Genomic DNA, 20,997 nt, shown 5'->3' with positions numbered 1-20,997 from the left:
GAAATACTGAAGTCCATATTGACCACAAGTCCATTCTTTCATCCATGGAACAAAATTCAAACACAGTTGCTGTCCCTTGCCCTTTTAGAGCCTTCAACTTGTACCAACTCACTCCTAACCAGCAAAGGGAAGGCCCAAAAGAGCTGCCACTAGCTGCCCCTTGCCCTTTCACTATTTTTTTTTTTTTTTTTGTTCCAAAAATACATAGGATTCCATTATTTCTTGGTGTCCATTCCAATCCATTGTAAGGAAAAATATGAATTATGAGTGGATTTGCAAATAAGAGCTCATCTGCAAATAACAATAATAATAGGGTTTTCATAGCGAAGGTAATTCCTTTAATCCTTTTGCATGAATTGTCTCATTGGAGTTAAAAGACTTGCAAATAATATATCCAAATAGATCCCAGGGTTGTATAATTATTTTTATGAAATTGTGAAATTATTGTTATTATTATTATTTATGTTCTTTCTGTGTTTTTTTTTTTTAAATTTATTTTTTAGCATGAAACAATGATCATCATGGATAGTGATTTCTAAGTTTTTTCATATTTTTCTGATATTTACTATTATTATTTTTTAATTTTCTAATTAAAACACTCTCTGGACTAACTTGGGGTGACTCATCTAGGTCATATCAGTATCGCACGCTTGCGATATAGATACGTATCGATTGTCTCAGATAATTTATTGCTCTTTTTGGAAGACATGAGGAAAATGGTCAAATTTTTCAATGAAACTTCAGAGATTGTTAAAAAAGACCTTAACACATGCTTTTAAATCGTAACATCTCAAAAAAGAACTGCACACAATAGGTTTCCTTCGTATAGGGTCCTAAGCTATGTGCTGTCTAATTGAACTAGTGCACCTATATTCAAATTGAATATATAACATTTAAATTGTATGTGATGATCATTTCATCAAACACTCCTAAATACTTCGAAATTAGTCTCAATTAACAACTGGTAAAAGGGAAATTTCGAAAAAAATAATATTTTAATAATTTTTAAATAAAAATGATTTTTAGTTTTCAAAAATTGACAGGGACTTAACAAATCAGTAGATCAACCCTCATACATGCTTGCTTGATTCATGTTTAGAGTGCAACATCGCAAGCAATTTGGAAGAAATTGGGGAATTTCGAATTTTCCCTAATGTTCCCCAAATTGGACCACCTACACTCAAAATTACTCTTAATTGATAGTTGGTTGAAGGAAAATTTCAAATAAACCATGGAGAACATGAAGAACCAATGGATATCGAAATCAAAGCTCCAACTCCATGATTTTTCATGCAAAATATGAAGAAGCAATGGATTTTTAACCATTTGACATTGATTTAACATAATTTCAACAAAAAAAGGAATTGAAAATTGAAAATGCTCACCAGATCGAACATGTGGGATATATCGGCACTATCTGTATGTTTCGTATCGCACAAGTGGGATACAAGATATATTGTGGGATATATCGACCGATATTGTCGATATTTAAAACATTGTCAACAACAACACCAGAACTCGGGACCAACTAAGTTGGTGAAGCAAGCCAGTTTTTCTCAACTATGGTAATATGTATCCGGAGATGATTTAGACACTCTTCGGACAAACTCGGTGTGATTTATCTAGGCCTTACAACGATGACTCTAGAACTCGAGGCCGACTAAGTTGGTGACCCGGACCAGTTTTCTTCCCACTATGATGGCAATGTTGCTTCTGGAGATTATTTATACACTATTTCCTTTAGGATGACAATTCCAAACAAGCCCGGACTCCGGACCAACTCAAGGTGACTCATCCAGGTTATATCAACATCAGTGATAATACTGGAACTCGGGGCCGACTAAGTTGGTGACCAAAACCAGTTGTTTTCAACTCTGATAGTAATGTTGTATTTGGAGATGATTTAGACATTATTTCCTTTCGGGTGACAATTCCAAACAGGCTTTTATATGAAGGGCATTAGAGACTTTAGTTATATAGGATTGAGGCCATCTCACCACCAAAACATATGTATTATCATATACCACGAAAACACACGGTTTGATTGGTAGTCAGGACAGATAATTATCGGAATTGAAAATGAAGTATATTTCACACATGAGAAACATGACTTCCATATCCCACAACATAGAGGTGGCTTGCAAGGAGACCTACGTTGAGGAAATGATCAGAGGTTTTTTAATTTAATTTATTTTATTAGCCTTTGATTATTTTGATTGGATTTCACATCCCCGTGCATAGGAAGGATGGATGGGTTTGAATATGCATTGACTTCCGAAATCTAAACAAGGCATGTCCTAAAGATGACTTCCTACTACTTCATATTGTTCTGCTTGTGGACAACATCGCAGCCCACCTTACACACTGTTTGTGTTGGAATCAACAAGACCGTGTGTTCGAGACCTGGAGTCGTCAACTAATAGTTATGGGCAATCTCGCTTAATCTTACATAACATGTTAATTAACTGTTTAAGCCCTGATGAGAGTTAAGTGCATACTTAAGCTGGTTATAAATTTGGGAGAAATGAGAAGTAATGAATTTTAGATGGTTATTAGTAGTTATATTTCTTTCCTCTCCCTCCATTCCAATTCCCAATACTTCACTCTTTGCAAAGTTCATTGTAGGTGTATGTGTGTGTGGGCTTATTACAGGGCCCATAGGTATATACACCCGGGCCTTGTGTGTTATGGGCCTTTGTCTTAGCATTTTTTGCTTTTTATCTTTACTTTTATACTTATTTGTCCCTAGTCTTTATTTAGTTTTTTACTCCTAATAAAGGCATGTATGTAATTGTACTCATCTCCTATTGTTATTAATAAAGTAAGCCTGGACATCTCAGCCTTATGAGCTTCTTTTCTCTCTCAAATTCTTTCTTCCTCCAACATGGTATCAGAGCCAAAGTTCTCCTAGGATTCTTTCTTCTTCTTGTTTCCTTCTCTTTTATTTTCCGCTTCTTTTTCCACTTCTTTTTCCTCATAATTTTATTAGTTTTATTCTTCTAATCATTCTCAACAAGTGGTGTTTCCCTTCCTTACCTTCCTAATATTTGGTGGTCCCCTTCCTTCCCTTTCTAATTTTCTTTTCTTTCGTTCCTCTTCTTCTAATCTTTCTCAACAAGTAGCGTTTCCCTACTCTTTCTAATCTTCAGCGGTTCCCTTCCTCTACACAACTTCTTATTAACCCTTTTCCCTTCACCCTTCTTTCTTCTTTTTCATTCAAAATTTTTTTTTTTTTTTTTCTATTTTGAGAGTCGTGAGGCCCTTTCCTCACTGACTCATTGTCATTTGCGAGAAGGGGGTGGCTCGTGGATGGATTTCTTTTAGGGTTTGGAATCACGTGTTGCTGGATTTGAAGCCTCTTTGATATGTTGTTGAAGCCCTTGCTGATTTTTCTGCTGTCTGCTTGAAGATGTCGCTGAAAATTCTTATTTTATTCCCTTTTTAAAGAAAATTTCTTTTTCTTCTACTTTTGCTGAATGGATAGAGGTATTGTTGGAAGTCTGGGTTTGACAGCTTTTTTAAGTCATTTTTTTCTTCAGATTTTCAACATCCGATTTGCAGCAGTAAGAGTTTGTTGGTTATTTTCGTTTGGGTCGCTTTTCTAATTTGTTTGTCCAACCGTAAGGCCCTTCCTCTCCTCGGTTGTCTCACTATTTTTTGAGATTACATATGGCCTCTTCATAAACTTTTGAGGTAGTTGATATTGTTAACAATAAGATGGAACGGCTGATTATTCATTTTGAAAATTCTGGTTTACAGATAGCCACACAAAAACTAAAGTCCAATAATTACCTTCAATGGTTGAAAGCTGTTGAGATGCTTATTGGAGGAAAACAAAATTGGGGTATATAGATGACGGTATCACAGAACCTCAACTATTTAATCCCACATATGGAGACTAGAAAACAAATAACTTGTTTGTCATGCTCTGGCCTCTGAATTCAATGGAACCAGAACTTAGCGAAGTTCTTTCTTTATTATCTACTGCTCGTGAGATCTTGAAGACAATCCATGAACTGTATGCAGATCACAATAATATGGCTCGGATTTATAAATATATAAGGAGATTGGAAATCTAAGATCGGGGAAGCAATAAGTGTTCGACTATTATTCCATAATGCGTGGTTTGTGGCAGGAATTATCATTTCTTGATGATCTTCAGTCCGTGCATTTCATAGATGCAGAGGCATATAAAAAAAAGCATTGATGAGAAAAGAATTTTTGAATTATTGGTAGGCCTTAATATAAAGTTAGACGCAGTTTGTGCCTAGATTCTTGGCTTACTCTCATCACCATTACTCAGTGTTTTAAATAGCAGTAGCATGATACGTAGTGCTCAGCCCTCTATAGCATGTAGCGTAAATACGTAGCGTGTAGCATAAGCTACACGATACTCTATTTTTCAATTTAAAAATAGGACAAATAAAATAAATAAATATTGGAAAAAAGGAAAAAAATATATAAAAATGCCTAAAAGATGATTCATTTTATCAATTATAAGCATGTTCAAATGATTTATTAGTTATCATTTATCAAAAGCCAATCCACATATATAAGTCAAATCAAATAATTATCACATCAACAATTTTCTAAGCAAACCACTTAATTAATAATGTCTAATTGAAACCATGAGTCACGATTATGAAAAGAAATAAAAATCACATAGGTTAAAGTATCAGTACAATACAAGTGTCACATTCCTCAACATTAGATACAAAGAAAACGTGGAAAAAGTAATAAAAAAATAAAATAGTAAAAGAAAAAAAAAAATACATTGTAGCTTACGCTACGTAGCTGTAGCGTATGCTATGACCGCTACAGGGGATTTACGCTATTTAGGACGCTATGTAGTATACGCTACCGCTACGCTACGGGCGCTATTTGAAACATTGCCATTACTTAATAGCATCTATGCACTATTAGTGCATGACGAGAAGCATCGCACTATGCGATCAACTGTGGTTGAAAAATCTACTGTATTGACAAGTTTTCAAAATTGACAGTGCTACTGTTGGTCATCGTAGAGGGTCAGGAAGAGGAAGACGTGATGGCAGCCATGGTCATAGTTGTGACCATGGTCATGGCATAGATCAATTGTTTATCCACTATGGTAAACAGGGACATTGTGGATTATTCTTGGGTTCTTCATGGTAGATCTTCAAGTCGAGCTGCTAACCATGCAACTTTAGATGACAGAGATACTCAAACTATCAGTGAGGACATGGTTCCTTACTCATCCTTACTTGTAGTTCCATCAGTTGGAGATATTGTTCACCTCTCAAAATCTGAGTGTGATGCTTTCTTAAGATATGCCACTCAAAATAAGGCCTCCTCATCCACTTCCTTAACCCAAACAGGCAATACATCTACTACTCTCGTGTCGAGCCCTTGGGCCATTGATTCGGGGGCTAGGCTACCAATATTATGACAGGTACATCTAGCTTACTTTTTCTTCATTTACTTCCAATTCTAGTTTAGGACATGTGAAACTGATAGATGGTATTTGAACTCCTATTAGAAGTAAGGGTATTGTCTCTATTTCCCTGTCTTTTTCCCTGTCATCCATCTTGTTGGTGCCTCACATTATGTCTAATATATTATCTATTAGTAAGGTAACCAAGGACTTGAATTGTAATGTGACATTTTATCATAATCATTGTGTTTTCCAGTATCTGAAGATGAAGAAGCTGCTTGGTGGTGGACATGAGAAGGATGGTTTATACTTTTATCGTTTGAATACTTCAAGTGAGTGTCTTAGTGTCCAAAAGGGAGACTTTTACCTCTGACATTGTAGGTTGGACATCCTTCGAGTCTATGATTGCAGTCTTTATTACCAACGACTGTCGAGTCTATTAATGTTAAAATTTAAAGCGTGAGGCCTGTGTTTTAGCCAAACACCATAAGTTTGTCTATCCGCCTGTGAAGAAACCTTCAAATTTCAAATAGAACTTTTTCTTTGGTTCATTCGGATTTTGGGGTCTAGTTTCTACTGTTTCTAATGGATTTATATACTTTGTTTCATTTATTGATGATGCATTTTGTATGACATGGATTTATTTAATGAAATTTTTTGATGAACTTAGCTCAATTTTCAAAGTGCTTCATAGTTGGGTTAAAAATCAACTTAATGTGAGTACTAGTACGTCTTCGTACAAATAATGAAAAAGAATACATTTCCCATCCTATGATATCTTATCTTCAGGAGCATGGTATTAACTCCCGAATTACATGTGCATGTTACCTCACAACAAAATGGTACGCCTGAAAGGAAGAATAGACATCTTTTAGAAGTCACTCAGGCTCTTCTTGTTGGAATGTTTGTTCCTAAATCTTGTTTGTTAGATGATGTTTTTAAAGACTGCTATCTGATCAATTGTCTTCCCGTTAAAGTTCTTGTTGGAAAGTCTCTCATTCAATATTTTTTATACTTTTATCCAATCTCTGACATTCCCCATACGTGTATTTGGGTGAATATGTTATGTTTATAACATTGATCCTCTTACGAAAAAATTGTCAAATATAGCTGTCAAATGCATTCTCTTGGGTTATTCATCTTCACAAAACAAGTGTAAAAACCTTGATCCTCTTACCAAAAAGCGGTCTTTATGATGTTAAATTTGTAGAAGATAATCCCTACTTTTCTAATAGAAAGGAGTAGACATTCTAAGGTTCTTCTTGTTCCTGTTCTTTAATCAGATCAGATCATGTCTACGCCTTCTGTACCTGACAATGCTAGAAATAAGGTTGGTACTGATTCCACTAAGTCAAACTTGAAAGTATATGAACGAAGAAATATTCGTAAACACATCACTTCTCAAGACACCATGAAGCATGCTCCTTCAACTATAGGTACTAATAGTTTTCCTACTCAATTGCCTATTTATGATAGTCCTAATTTAAAACATGGCTTAGATTTACTTCTTGTTGTCAGAAAAGCAAAAAGACGGTGTACCACTTATCTTATTCAGAGGTTACCGATTGAGAAGAATCATGTAGGTTGTCGTTAGGGATTTGTTCTCAAGCACAATCCTGCTGGAAGTATAGCCCGCCATAAAGTGTACCTTTTAGCTGAAGGGTTTCCACAAACCTTTGGTGATGATTATTTTGAGACCTTTGCTCTTGTTTTTAAGATGAATTATGTATGGGTGATTATTTCTCTTGCTTCCAATTTAAATTAGTCCTTCATCAGTTGGAAGTTAAGAATGCTTTTTTGAGTGCTAATTTAAATGAGGAGAACTATATGCTTACTCATCCTGGATTTGTTCGAAAGGGAGAGGAGAGTAAGGTATGTCGTCTGAAAAGAGGGATATATGAGTTAAAGTAAGCTCCTCGTGTATAGCTTGAAAAGTTTAGTGGGGCCTTAATTCATATTGGTTTCACTTGCATCCATTCCGATCCTTTTATGTTTGTCAACCGGCATATGAAGGGGACTATCATTGTAAGCGTGTATGTGGATGACATTCTTGTTACAGGTGATGATTTAATTGCATATCAAAGCTGAAATTACATTTGAGCAAGGTATTTGATATCAAAGATTTGGGACCATTAAAATACTTTATCAAAATTGAAGTCTCTTAGTCGAAGAAGGGCATAATTCCGTCTCAACGAAACGATACTCTTGATTTGTTGGCTTCAATTGGAAACTTGGTGTCAAACCTATTGATTTTCCATTGGAAGTTAATAAGAAGCTCAGGGGCAGATCAGTGTTCGAAATATCGGTATCGCGTTACATATCACACATTTGGGATACAAATACGTATCGGTTATCGCATGGGATATATCGATTGTATCGCATAATGTATCGTTGTTGTCGAAAACATGGGGAAATTGGTCAATTTTTTAAACGAAACTTTAGTGACTGTTAAAAAACACATCAACACACTTGTAAATCAAAACATTACAAAAAATAAGTGCACATAATAGGTTTTCTTTGTATGGGGTCCTAATCTATGAATTATCTAACTAAATTGATGCAAGTATATTCAAAGTTCATTCATATAATTTATAATTATAAGAAGACGTGTGGAAACACAAGCAATACATTCAAAAGGAAAAGAACAATCACTAGATTAGGTTACATACATGTTTGATTTTATGTTTGGACACAAGGATTGCAATCGATTTGCGAGCAAGTGGGAAATTTTGATTTTTTCAACTTTCCGCAACTCGGCCCATCTCCTCCAAATCTTAAAATTGAAGCTCCCAATCCATGCCTTTTCATGCAAAACATGAAAAACCATGTATTTGTAACAGTTTGATGTTGATTTAACATGATTTGCAGAAGAAGAAAAAGGATCGAAAATAAAAAATGCTCACTGAATCAAACATGAGAGAAATATTGCGCTACTTGCGAGTTTCGTATCGCATAGGTGGGATACAAGATATATTGTAGGATATATCGGCCAATATCGTCAATATTTAAAACACTGGGGCAGATGAAGGGGAACTTCTTTATGATCCTCGTGTGTATTAGCACTGATTGGAAGGTTTATCTTTGAAGATTACTCGATCAGATTTGTCTCATGTAGTGAGATTGGTTAGTCAATTCATGGATGCACCCCGTTCTAGTCATTTTGAAGTCGTTCATTGCATCTTGAGCTACATCAACCCGGGGCATGGTATACTCTTTTATCGTCATCATAATCTTGATATTGAGGTGATGCTGATTAGTTAGGTTCACAGATGATTATCGCTCTACATCGGGCAATTGTACTTTTTCGGTGACAATTTAATCACCTAAAAGACTAAGAAGCAAACAATTCTAGCATGATCCAGTGCTGAGGTAGAGTATCCTGCTATGGTGAATATGATATGTGAACTTGTGGTTAAAAAGCTTCATTTTTTAATTGGAATTTCATGAGAAGACTCATGTGCCGATGTATTGTGACAATCAAGCTTCTATACGCATTACTTCTAATCCTGTTTTTCATGAGCATACAAAACATTGAAGATGATTGTCACTTTATTCATAAGAAAGTTGTTGCAGGTGTTGTTTTCACTCCATTTGTTGTCTTTCGAGCACTTGGTGGATATCTTCACCAAGGCTCTTACAATTGAAGTTGGACAAAGCATTCTTGGCAAGCTGGGCATGATTGATATCCATGCCTCAGCTTGACGGGGAGTGTAGGTATATATGCATGTAGGCTTATGATAGGGGCGACAAGTACATACACTTGGGCCTTGTGTGTTATGGACCTTAGTCTTAGCCTTTTTCCTATCTTATCTTTATTTTCATGCATTTCTTATTTGTCCCATGTCTTTCTTTAGTTTTTTTCCACCTAATAAGGGCATATATGTAATTGTTGTACCCTTCTATTGTCATAAATAAAGTAGGGCTGGACATCCTAGCCCTATGAGCTTTTCTCTCTGAAATTCTCTCTCTCTCTCTCTCTCTCTCTCTCTCTCTCTCTCTCTCTCTCTCTCTCTCTCTCTCAAATTCTCTCCTCTAACATCCACCCTCGACCCAAACACCACTTCGAAACACCTTATCACCATTTTTAGCTTGTCCGCTATTTTTGAATTTGCCTCAAAAAAGATAATCAAGTCATTAGCAAACTAAAGATGAGAAATCGGGGGACTGCTTCTATGAACCTTAAACCGACGATTCAGGCCTACCTCCGAGCTTTGGGAGTAAACCTTTTGGAGAACCATTTACTAGTACAAAAAATCTCGTTGACCTAGTAAACTCCCTCATCCACCTTCTCCACTTCTCACCACATCCCATCCTACTTAACATGAAATCCAAAAAAACCCCAATCGATGAGTTCGTAAGCCTTTTCAATATCCAACTTTTTTGAGCCTTCCTTGTAGACAAGTTGATGCATTCGTGAGCTATGAGAGCACAATCAATAATTCTTCTTACTACAAATGCACAGTGATTCCAAGAGATGACACTTCCTAAGACTACCTTAAATCTGGTGGCTAAGGTTTTTGCTAAGATCTTGTACGAGCTACTTATCAAGCTTATCGATCCAAAATCATTTATGCTTTCAGCTCAAGTCACCTTTGGGATGTTTGCAATAAAAGAAGCCCCAATATCCACAAAAAATCGGCCCCTTCCAAAAACTTCTAACATAAAACACATTACATCACCTTTTACAGATCCCAGAAAACCTAGAACAAAGCTATTGGAAATCCATCTAGGCTCAATGTCTTGTCCCTTCCCAAAGAACCCACTATTGCTTTAACTTCCTCTTCAATAAAGTGTTTCTCAATTGACTTAGGTTACATGCTTAACAACCTACTGAAGTCTAGATTATCCAACTTTGGTCTATCCCACCTTTCACCGATGAGCACTTTCATAAAATTGCACCACTACCTCTGACAATTTATCACTCTTCTAATCTCCTCCCATCCACCACCATGCTATTAATCTTGCTACTCTTGGCCCACATGCATGCAAATTGTGTTCGAATTATCGATATCACTATAAGTTTCCCTGGCCGGGGAAACAGAAACAATATCGATATCGTCGATAATAATGCTGATAACCGGAAATGAGGGAAAATGGTAGAATTTTCAGTGAAACTTCAGGAAATGCTAAAATACACATATTTGCATATTTAGAAATAAAAAAATTGCAAAAAGAATGTATACACAATAAGTTTCCATTTAATGGGGGCTTATAAGCATGTGTCGTCATAAGAAATAGTCTAACCATCCCATCTAACCATCCAATCATCCATCCAAACATATATTGATATTGCAGAATATCAACAACTCACAATATTTTGCCAAGAAATCATCAACAACTGGAAATAAAATGAAAGATTATGGTCTTGATATCGAGCATGTTCTGATAACGATAATATTGAGATATTATCGATATTAGCAACGATAAATTGAAAACTGCATACAACAATATGCTCATAAAAAAATTTTGCAATAGAATTTTTTTTAATAAACAAATTTTTGTAATATCTCTACATTGGTGATATTATTGAAATATCACCAATACATTTGTGATACAAGCGTCATTACACAGTCGAAAATATTGGCGATACATTGGCAATATCGATACATTGGCAATACAAGCGATGCATGTAATTTACACAATTGACAATATTGGCAATATCGATATGTTGGCGATACTTAGAGATACATTGCTGATGTCTGGAATTTCTAATACTACTGGTGTTATCGGTATCACTACTAGTGTTATCAGTATCACCTAGAATTTACATTGCTGATGTCTGGAATTTCAAAGAATGGCGTCACCTAGAATTTACATAGTCGAAAATATTGGCGATACCTCGGCGATATCGATACATTAACAACATAAGCGACGTCTGGAATTTACATAATTGAAAATATTGGCGATATCGATAAGTTGGCGATACTTAGCGAGACATTGCTAATGCCTGGAATTTCTAATATTATCGCTAAGTCATAGAGTCATTGATGTAATGTCTCGCTAAGTATCGCCAACTTAGCGAGACATTGCATCAACACCAATTTTTGAAGTCATAGAGTCATTTTCATGGAGAGACGTTGAACCCATCTAGGCCTTAAAAATGTTGTGCGATATAGCCACATCATGTTTATGTAAAATCCACCCCGATCACTAGGTGTGTCGCTTAATTTTAGTTGTAGGTCCCAAATATCATATTACTCTGTGATTCAGGTGGGCCATGCTCATACAAAATGAAACAATAACCCTCACCCTCCAAACTGTTTTCTTTCGTGTGGCCAATATAAATTGAGGATGGGCAAGATTTTTTGTCCCTAGACCTACATTTTAGCTCTATATCTAATGGTTAGAGAGGATTTCATATAATCACCATGGTGGGCCCTAAAAAAATCAAGGGTGGGTGTCCCTCTTTTAGGTTCTCCCTTAGTATGGCCAACCTGAATCACACACCAAGCTGATTTTTGGGCTCTACAGTTAAATTAAGAGGACAAACTTAGCAATCGAGGTGGATTTCACATAACATCACAACAGGGCCCACCAATTTTTGAAGCAAGCACATGTATCATTTTGGTGCTGACATCGTTGTTGACATCGTCCATAGTAAAGGATGGTAATGGGTTTGAAAACACACCTCTAGCCAAGGAATTCAAAAATGGAATTCCATTTACCACTACTATACTACTCACCAAACACACTTGATGCCTTTCAAGATATTCTGTAATGGTAATGATGCCGTAACCGCCACCACCATTACCTTTATGATACGAGTCGTAATGGCTATTACAGCCCCTGTAACGGGCGTTACGGTCTTCACATTTTTATTTTTATTTTTGAAAAAAGAAAAACCAAAGAACTCGTATTTGTCCCGTAACATTGAAAAAAAGTCTGAAAAACATGTATCTACCCTGTAACAAACAATTGCAGGGTTGTTATGGCCTTTACAAGGGACGTAACGGGCCGTTAACGGCGGTTATTGGTAATTTTTCCCATAATGATTGTTACGGCTGTTATGACCCTGTAACATGCAACAGTTGTTGTCGTTACCTTTACGTAACAGCCCCTATGGCCCCATAACGGCCTTTACGGCACACCATGATGCCTTTACCACCAATTCCCACCATTTACCACAATTTCCATAATGCCAAACGATCCCTTGTGTCTATCTCATGGATGCTTGGAAGGATGTTTCCTACTTTTGCCTCCCGATTCATCAACACCTTCCAACCATTAGTCTTACGTTTTAGCATCCTCAATTTTTTGCAAAGTCTGAATCTGGCAAAACCTTCGACCTTGAAAGATCTCCACAACTCCATTAGCCCCAAAAAACCTTCTACCTCTAACCGCGCTAGCTAGAATCTAAACAGCCTCATCCCCCAACTCTCATCCGCCACCTTTAGCAAAATGGGATAGTGATCAAAAACTGGTTTCGACAATTCCCCTTGAGAAACTAGTAGGAATTTATCCACCCAACTAGGTGACAAAACCTATAAGTTTTGGACATAATTGACCTTTCCTCTCCATTTGACCATGTATATTTAACTGCCCCCATGAAGAGATCAATCAAATTGTGAGAGGTCACCCAATCCCAAAAATCCTTCACACATCTTGTTATTCTGCCCCATTAAATTTGTCAAACGTAAATCTTGTTACATTAAAGTTACCCCACACACCATGCCATGTCATATCTTCCCCACACTTAGGACAACTCAACCTAAAATTCTTGCCTTTAACACATTGTTCGGCTCATACATAAACAACCATTTGAAATTTGACGACATCTCTTTCAACAACATGGATGCATAATAACTTCCTTCTCGCCAATCTTCCTTCATCCCCATATTCGATTTCCATGCAAACATAATCCCTTCCGTAGTCCCTACCTCATTAACAACCACTTAATCCTTAGATCTACATCCCCACACCAAATCCAACAGAAACCTATCATAGGTAGCCAATTTAGTCTCCTGGGAAGCAACAACTTGGGCCATCAATCTCCAACATACTACTTTCATTTGCCCTAGCTATTGCCCATCTCCAAACCTTCTCGCATTCCACCTTAGTATCATCATCTAGACAAAGACCTTGCACTCCTGCCCATTGTATTCACTTCAACAATTCCCTCCAAGTCATAGTTAACAATTGAGGCTAGGGTTACAAATTCATGATTCCCTTTTGGGGACCTATCATTCTTCCTCAGAAGTCGGGGGCTCTCATATTGGCTATCACGTTGCTTGACAAATTGAAAAAGCATGTAATAGTCCTCATCCTAGTCACCAAAAATTACCTCGATCATTTTTCCAAAGTGTACTTGAGCTTCTTTGATCCATCTCTTCCCTCTTGTTGTCAACATGAAATCTTTCGCTCAAACATCCATCCCCAATAGGGACGTCCCTGTGTTTTCTGGGATGTCATCCCTTCCATTCTCAGCAGCAGTTGCCACCTGCAAAAGCTCCACCTCTAGGATTTCTAGCATAGCTTCATTGCGGGGCTGGAAGTTGTTACAAGGTACCTCCTCTAGTGCTACTGGTACAATCAACCCTTCAAACTTCCCTAAAGAATCTTCTTCCAAGATGCTTGCTCCTTTTTCCCCGAGTGATCTCATCCTTCTCCATTGTCACCATTTGAAGCTCCGCGATTTCCTTTTGCACAGGAGACAAAATAAATTGAGCTGGAATGATTAAGTACCCTTAAGTAGAGAAGGGAATTTGAAAAATCGCACATGAGAGAGTTGGAGCGAGGACCACATGACCGGGGAGGCACATACGTCTCTACAAGTGGCAGACTCTCATCACCATTCACAGCTAGCCCTATAGCTTCGGGGCTAGAGCCAGTACACACGTCGCTGAGAGCATTCGCCTCTGTATCAAATCTATCCACCGAGGGAACACCTATCTCCTTTTCTCCTCATACTTGTCCCAAAGTGAGCAATAAAGCCTGACCTAGGTCTGCCTCCTATGCCTTCACACGGTAGAGTTGAGTCCTCACTCTTGCCATACGTTTTGAGAAGCCATCAAACCGAACAGATGGCATCACCGATATAAAGAATGCGAGTGTATTGTATTGTGTATTGTAAGTGCATGTGCACACTTCCCTATTCTCCTGCATTGTACTATATGCTTTATCATAATAAAATATTATGTGTTAGGGCAAGTAAGCCGAACACATCATCTCTCCCAAACTCTTCTTCTTCTCCTTCTCTCTCAATATTCTCAACTCTTCTTCACATTATCCTCATCAAATTATTCTCTACTTGGTATCAAAGCAAAGATCCAGGCATTTCGCATCCAACAGGTTCAGAGGCGACACGTCACCTTGCTGACGTCAGCAGCCGTACAACTGACGTTAGCGTTGTACGGACGCATGGACTCCGCTTGAGCTAAAAGTTTAGGAGTTTGATAGATCTTGATTTTAAAAGATTTGTCATGATTTTTTTAGAATTTATTAGACCTCATTTCATGGTATTTTGGGCGAAATAGAGAAATTCGAAATCGGTCCCAAATTTCATTTTTCTTCGATCTACCTCAAATCGGTAAGCTTTTCTTTAGTTTCTTTGCTCAAGATGGACCGAAATCTTCCTCCCAAGCAACCCATGGTGGATTTTTTACTTAAAATCAATGTTTGAGACGTTTTTAACCTCAAACAGACGTGCGGCTGGGCCGTTTTTCACTCGGTCAGGCCCTTTTTGACTGCGTTTCATGGTATTTTGGATGATTGATATTTGTTTGAGGTTTATCTCTTATTATCTTGAAAGATTGAGTGAGATAGAGTTGTTTGAATCAATCTTTCTTGGCATAAGGGGGTTTCTTGGCATAGGTTTATCTCTCTTAGACTCTACCATGGCTGACAAAGGGCCCTCATCTCTTGGCATAGGATCTCTTGAATCCAACCCCTTGCAGATTACCTCCATTAAGTTGAATGGTGACAACTATCTTCAATGGGCACAATCTGTAAAATTATTTTTAGGAGCCCGTGACAAGTTGTCGTATATTTTGGATGATCCCCCAAGCTCTACAGATGTTACCTACAAGTCTTGGACAAAGGAGAATTATCAAGTTATTGTCTGGTTGTTGAATAGCATGGATTTCTCGATTAGCCACTCGGTGATGTTTTTCTCCTCGGCTAAAGGCATTTGGGATACGCTTTATGATATGTTCTCGGAATCTCAGAATTTTTCACGGGTATTCCAGCTTATTCAAGAAATTGGTCGGTTTCAACAAAACTCCAGATCCTTAAAAGACTACTATTTGATGCTTCGGGGTATGTGGGATGAGTTGGATATGTATCAGCCTCTTCCTTCCAAATGTAAAGAGGATCATGAACATGCTCATAAGCAACGAGATGATACTCGTATCATGCAGTTCCTCGCTGGGTTGAATTCTGATTATCTTCACGTTCGTGATCAGGTTGTTATGCAGGATCCTCTTCCCCCATTGACGATAGTCTATGCCATATGTCAGCGTGCTATGGTCTCTACTCTTCCTTCTCATTCATTTGTGCCACCCGAGCGTTCGGCACATCTTGCTAGTGATCAGTCCTCCCTTGGTCTTCAGGTACTACCATTGAGCTCAGGGTGCATTTCTGATTTTGGTGGTCGTGGTAGAGGCCGTGAGGGAGATCGCAGTCGTGGTGGCTGTAGTCTTCATGGTCGTGGTGGACGTTGACGAGGACGTGATGGTTCCTGCATTTGTTCACATTGCGGTGGAACTAATCACACTGTTGATTATTGCTGGCAGCTACATGGTCGTCCTACGTATGCCGCTGCTTCTGTTGCTTCCACTGTTGCTTCTGAGACAGTCTTCCACCCAGACAGCTGAGCAGTCTACTTCAGGGGAGTCTTATCATTTCTCGGGCGGCATATGATGCCCTTATGCGGCTTCACATTCGGGATATTCCTGAGCCTTCTCACGCGGCTTCGGCCCAGGCAGGTACCGCCCTTCTTACGTCATCCTCTCCTACCTCCTGGGTCATCAACTCTGGAGCTTCCTCCTATATGACTGGTAAGTTGCAATTCTTTTCTTCTTATTCTCCTCCTCCCACTCAGTATGTCACAGTCGCAGATGGAACCCAATCTCCCATCTCTGGGATTGGTTCCATCCCTCTCTCTTCTTCCTTGTCTGTCCTCAGTCTTGCATGTGCCTCGTTTTCCATTAAACTTATTGTCCGTTAGCTCTCTTACTAAATCATTCAATTGTTCTATCACCTTCTTTCCTTATTGTTTGTTTCAAGACCTACAGACGAAGAGAGTGATTGGTGGGGGGCATGAACGAGGAGGCGTTTATCTTCTCGATAATACACCCGTTGCCGCTTCTAGTACCCTTTCTCTAGATCGAGAGTCCATGACTCGGTAGCATTGCCGCTTAGGTCACTCATCCATTGCTAGATTGAGACTTTTGTTTCCCTCCTTATCTGTCACTAAATCATTATGCTATGATATTTGTGAATTGTCTAAACATCATCGTGCTACGTTTCCTCCTAGCTCTTCTGGGAGGAAATCTCAACCTTTTCTTCTGGTTCACTCGGATGTCTGGGGACCAGCTCCGGTTACCTCGACTTTTGGATTTAGATATTTTGTTACCTTTATTGATGATTATTCCCACATGACTTGGATTTATCTTTTGAAATCTAAAAGTGAAGTGTTTGATGCGTTTAAAGTGTTTTATCATGAAGTGTGCACTCAATTTCATTGTTCCATCAAATCCCTCCATTCTGATAATGGGGGAGAATACATGTCTACTGCCTTTCTGTCCTTCTTGCAGGAACGTGGTATTTTGTCTAGGACGTCATGTGCCCGCACTCCTCAATAAAATGGTATTGCAGAACGAAAGAATCGCCATCTTCTTGAAGTTGCTCGCACCCTTCTGCTTGGTATGCATCTACCCAAACATTTTTGGGGTGACTCTTTTAACTGCTACTTTTCTTATTAATCGTATACCCCCACGTATTCTGTCTTACAAATCTTCATTTACTATATTGTATCCTCATGATAATCCATTTCCTCTACCACCTAAAGTTTTTGGTTGTACATACTTTGTTCAAATTTTGGATGGGAGTAATGATAAACTTAGCCCAAGGGCGATTAAATGTGTCTTTATAGGGAATACTCGGAGTCAGAAAGGGTATAAATGCTTTGACCCATTGACTCACAAGAAATATGTCTCTGCCGATGTCACCTTTTTTGAAGATCTTTCTTTTTTCTCCTCTCCAGGCCGATCCCTTTGTGATCCTCTTGCGAGTCAGGGGGAGCATGACTCTTATCCTCTTTCTACTAGTGATCATGGGAAAACTCCTCTCCCCTCTATTCAGCATCCTGTTGGTGATATGGGTGAGCCTAAGCCTCTGCGGGTGTATCATCGTCGAGATAAATCTTCACAAGCTCAGCCATCCACCCTTCTATTCACTTTGGATGTTGGTTCAGGTGATTCCCCTAACTCGAGTTTAGATCTTCCCATTGCCTTGCGCAAAGGGTCACGATCTTGTACTCAACACCCCATTAGTAATTTCATTTCATATGATCATCTTTCACCGTCTTTTCAGTCGTTTGCAGCTTCACTTTCATCACAGACTATTCCTAGATCTCTCTCACATGCTCTTCAGAGTCCTGATTGGACAAAGGCGATGATAGAAGAAATGTCTGCTCTTGAGAAGAATCATACTTGGGATCTTATGCCACTTCCTGTAGGCCTTAAACCTGTTGGTTGTCGATGGGTTTATACAATCAAGTTTCTTCCAAATGGCTCAAATGATCACTATAAAGCCCGTCTTGTTGCTAAAGGTTACACACAGACTCATGGTGTGGATTACTTCGAGACATTCTCTCTGGTGGCTAAGCTTAATTCGATTCGCGTTGTGCTCTCCTTGGCCGTTAATTTATCATGGCCCTTGTTTCAGCTGGATGTTAAGAATGCATTTCTCCATGGGGTTCTTGCGGAGGAAGTTTACATGCATCAACCTCCTGGCTTTGTTGCTTCTCACAACCCTGCACTTGTATGTCGGTTAAAGAAGGCTCTTTATGGACTCAAACAATCCCCATGTGCATGATTCGAAAATTTTAGTCAGGCTCTCTTGGAGTTTGGCTTTGTTCATAGTCATGCCGATCATTCTCCCTTTATATGTCGTCGATCGACGGGCATCATGGTTCTCATTGTCTATGTGGATGATATTGTTTTGTCCGGTAGTGATTCTGCCGGAATGAGGGAAGTTAAAGATTTTTTGAAGACCAAGTTTGAGATTAAGGATCTTCGTCCTCTTTGCTACTTCCTCGGAATTGAAGTTGCTCGCTCATCATCCAAATTGGTCTTGTCACAACGAAAATATGCGCTCGACCTTCTCATGGAGACCGGCATGTTAGGGTGTAAGCCTGCTACCAATCCCATGGATACTTCACAGAAGCTTCGACCAGATGATGGTGCTCTCCTTACTGATCCCGAGATGTATCGACGACTTGTAGGCCGGCTTATTTACTTGACTATTACTCGCCCAGATCTCTCATTTGCGGTGGGGGTTGTTAGCCAATTCATGCAAGCTCCCCATAGTTCTCATCTCACGGCTATCTACCGCATACTTCGATATTTAAAATTAGCCTCGGGTCTTGGCCTCCGCTTTCAGTTGCATGGTCATCTTCATCTTTCTGGCTATTCCGATGCTAATTGTGCAGGTAGTACTTTTGATCACCGCTCTACAACCGGCTTCTGTACCTTCCTAGGTGGCAATCTTATAACTTGGAAGAGCAAAAAGAAGCCAGTTGTTGCCCGGTCCTCGGCTGAAGCAGAATAACGTGCTATGGCTCATGCGACGTGTGAACTCGTGTGGCTTCGTAATCTTCTTGAAGAACTTGGCTATCCTCCTTCGGATCCTATTCCTCTTCACTGTGACAATCAAGTGGCCGTCCATATTGCTCGTAACCCAGTTTTCCACGAGCGAACCAAGCATATTGAGGTCGATTGTCACTTTATTCGGGAGAAAGTCGCTTCTAACGAAATCGTCACTTCTTTTGTTCGATCTGGGGATCAACTTGCTGATGTTCTTACAAAGTCCTTGAGTCGAGATGCTCTTCATCGTGTTCGTGACAAGTTGGACATGATCAACATCTATGCTCCAACTTGAGGGGGAGTATAGAGAATGCTAGTGTATTGTATTGTGTATTGTAAGTGCATGTGCACACTTCCCTATTCTCTTGCGGTGTACTATATGCTTTATCATAATAAAATATTCTGTGTTAGGGCAAGTAAGCCTAACACATCATCTCCCCCAAACTCTTCTTCTTCTCCTTCTCTCTCAATATTCTCAGCTCTTCTTCACATTATCCTCATCAAATTATTCTCTACTACCGATTCATTACTCGTGCCACCTGACAACTCTATGGTAGGGTCACACATATCCCTACTAGACCCCTTGATGCCTTTTAATGTCATGCTGCCTCACATCGAGTGCTATGTCCCTCCCCCCTCTGGTGCACCTCAAGAGCGGCTGGTAGTGAGCACCTTCATCCTTCTCTGCCCCCCTCCTCCCATTGTCGCAACCAAATCCCATGGCCACCACCTCTTTGCAAGCCCCTATCCTCCTTAGAGGTTCCACATTTTCCTTTCCAACCTCCAGCAACACCTTCACCTCCCCCACAATGATCGTAATCTTTGCCAGTGCCTTCACCCTTCTTGCCTTCTTTTTTTGGATTTAGGCCACTTTGACCTCCTCCCCAGCTATAGTCCTTGGATCTACTTCCATCACTTCACCAAGGCAAGACTCCACCATTAAAACAATGTCGAAGAACATAGGCTCAAGCGACAACCCCCTCACCTGAAACGACACCTCCCATCCGAACTATGATCAGCTGGCCCATCTGCTAAGACGCACTACCAGCCCATCTACTTACGCCATCCCTTGTCCTGCAACATTCTCCATCTCCTCTAGTGACCAAAACAATAACCAAACTTTTAGCTCCAACAACAGCTTGATTTTGTAGGTCCCCTCTATAAGGCCTACTTTCGACTTCACCACTACTTAACCTCAGGCAAGGAAGTCCCCGACCTCATTTCGACGACAAGCTCCATTGAAGGATGCTCCACATGTTTTCCACCACTCTTAGGTGGACCTTGATTCCTAGGATATCATCATCATCTTCCCTCCATAGCCATCTTTCCTCGTCTCCCTCCTCCTACCCCCTTGCAATCTTCTCCCCCTTTTAGTTGCTCCTTCCTACCAGCTTCTGCCTTGCTCTATTAAGCCTTAGTAGATCCACCAGCTACTACCTCCTTATAGGATTATTCTTCCCACTTCTTTCCCTCTCTTCTCCTCCCTATTTGCCACCAGGCCGCTTCCCCCTCTCAGAAAATATTCAACAGCCACTTCCTCCTCCATGTCTACTAGCCTGTTGATGACCTTGGGACCATACCTCACCTTCTACACCGATAGCTTCCGGCCTTCAAGTACCTTCCCGTTCATCCACCACCCTCCCAACTTATTTCGGATTCTCACGCCAGACGAAAGCAAACCCCCTATATTACAGAGAACCCCTTTCCCTAGGAATCAAGGTGTCCCATAACAATAACAGTGGTCATAACGGCCATTACTGTTACTATTATGATACGGGT

At 39.4% G+C, this 20,997-nt stretch overlaps 1 protein-coding gene across 8 annotated transcripts in view; it reads right to left on the bottom strand.

Moving 5' to 3' along the window:
• The window catches only part of LOC131216926 (endoribonuclease Dicer homolog 4-like), a 188,393-nt gene that overhangs the window by 47,006 nt on the left and 120,390 nt on the right, over positions 1–20,997 (bottom strand). The window lies entirely within an intron of this gene.

This window comes from Magnolia sinica, chromosome 10, assembly GCF_029962835.1.
Source record: "Magnolia sinica isolate HGM2019 chromosome 10, MsV1, whole genome shotgun sequence".
Classification (NCBI taxonomy): Eukaryota; Viridiplantae; Streptophyta; class Magnoliopsida; order Magnoliales; family Magnoliaceae; genus Magnolia; species Magnolia sinica.
The sequence above is the reverse complement of the archived record's forward strand: the minus strand, read 5'-3'. Positions and strand labels throughout refer to the sequence as shown.